This window comes from Amphimedon queenslandica, unplaced genomic scaffold (assembly GCF_000090795.2).
Source record: "Amphimedon queenslandica unplaced genomic scaffold, v1.1 AMPQUscaffold_12987, whole genome shotgun sequence".
NCBI classification, from domain to species: Eukaryota; Metazoa; Porifera; class Demospongiae; order Haplosclerida; family Niphatidae; genus Amphimedon; species Amphimedon queenslandica.
Window position 1 is genome coordinate 43,587 of NW_003546777.1, and position 1,286 is coordinate 44,872.

Below are 1,286 nucleotides of genomic sequence, written 5' to 3' on the forward strand. Positions count from 1 at the left end.
GAAGGAAGCACTGTCTGGGTAAGATTACAGTTCATGTAGATTACTAGTAAATATTGATAATTGATAATAATTATTTGAATATTGGCTGGATGTTATGAATTGTTTTTTTAAAGCTTGAAGTAGCTGTCAATTAATGTATTATGCAAGAACCACTCTTTTGTGTATGATTCTATACATGTTAAATGATGCATGGCTCCAGAATGTCAATATAACAACTATCAGTTAAATTTTTGGCAAATCCATTACCTCCTCCCAATGCTTCCCATTATACTATACAATACAATACATGTACATGTATATGTTATTGCACGAGCATGGGTGTTATAACAAATTTATTTCCAATTGAAGCTATACGGTACACACACTGCGTATGCGCAAAGCAATTTTACACGTGGCAAGTACCTGACAAGTAGAGGAGAGCTTAGAGATGGCTGACAGGAGCGACTGCAATCTGCCCAAAAAGAGGAAAGTGTCGCTTTCATTAAAGAGAAGAAAGAAGGAAGGTGGAGAGGACAGCGAGAGTTTTGTTGCTGTATCGAAAGAGGCTTTAGAAGACCTATCCATCTATAAAATGCCGAAAAACTCTGCTCTCAATAGTCAATGGGACTATAATTATAATTTATTTGCTTAAAAATTTAATTTTGTGTCAAATTGTCAATAGTATTATTATTATTCAAAAAGTCAAAGGTCAATAATGTGTGAAAACCACAGTGCACTGTATCTGATTTATTGCACTGGCGGTCCCTTTGAGGTATAGCTGGAGTGGGAAATAAGTACAATTACTGCATGTACTGTGCATGTACAAATGTATACATGTATATGATTTTGCAATGTATCTAATCTATAATGATAATGTGGTTCTTATTGTAGTATGTATAGACTGTTATCTGAGGAGGAGAGGGAGGACTCATTTTGGGAGACCATTGAAGACGTGGCCAATAAACTGTTTCTTATACCTTGTCTACCTGAAGGACTCCTCTCATTAGTAAGGGAGAGAGAGGGAGGGAGGGAGGGAGGGAGAGAGAGGGGGGAGGGAGAGGGAGAAAGAGAGGGGGGAGAGAATGGGGAGAGAGAGGGAGAGGAGGAATAAAGAAGGAATGAGGGAGGAAGAGTGAAATAGAAGAAGTTATGTATTCATTGTTCTACTAGGAAGTAACTCTACCTGGTTTTTCATCACCAACAATCATTATGCCACCAAGAGGAGGTTAGGATATGTACTTGTACATTCAGTTTCAATTTTCACTCCCCTATTTCTCTCTCTCTCTCCCTCCCTCCCTCCCTCTCTC

The 1,286-nt window shown here is 38.4% G+C and overlaps 1 long non-coding RNA gene across 1 annotated transcript; it reads left to right on the forward strand.

Annotated features, from left to right (window-relative positions):
- Positions 1-1,208, forward strand: LOC109585896 (uncharacterized). The gene is made up of 3 exons (XR_002186717.1): positions 1-18; positions 871-985; positions 1,150-1,208. It is a non-coding gene; the product is annotated as an uncharacterized LOC109585896 (long non-coding RNA).
- The last annotated feature ends 78 nt before the right edge of the window (positions 1,209-1,286 follow it).